Source organism: Physella acuta, unplaced genomic scaffold (assembly GCF_028476545.2).
Source record: "Physella acuta isolate Inbredline_101_S28 unplaced genomic scaffold, ASM2847654v3 ptg001235l, whole genome shotgun sequence".
Classification (NCBI taxonomy): Eukaryota; Metazoa; Mollusca; class Gastropoda; family Physidae; genus Physella; species Physella acuta.
Window position 1 is genome coordinate 165,001 of NW_026732751.1, and position 316 is coordinate 165,316.

The window sequence follows — 316 nt, forward strand, 5'->3', positions numbered from 1 at the left end:
GCCAAACGAGTTTTTTTCTTTGCTTACATAAACAAACAGTTGGGAAAATAAGCCGTGAAATGTCGGATGAAAAGTGAAGCAGATAAAGAAATGCAGTTGAGTTTTGAGGGTTAGGGCTTTAGCGTTGAGTACACAATGATGTAACGTAATGGACGGTATGACACAGCGTTGGTGTGTTAGTGTGTTTAGTGCACACGTCAGGGGCGGAACTACAGTGCCGCCAGACCCCGCAATGCGGGGGGGCCCAGGCCATTTAGGGGCCCAAAGCCGACGAGAATCAACTTTTTTATAGTTAAAAAAATATATTTTTTGCAAG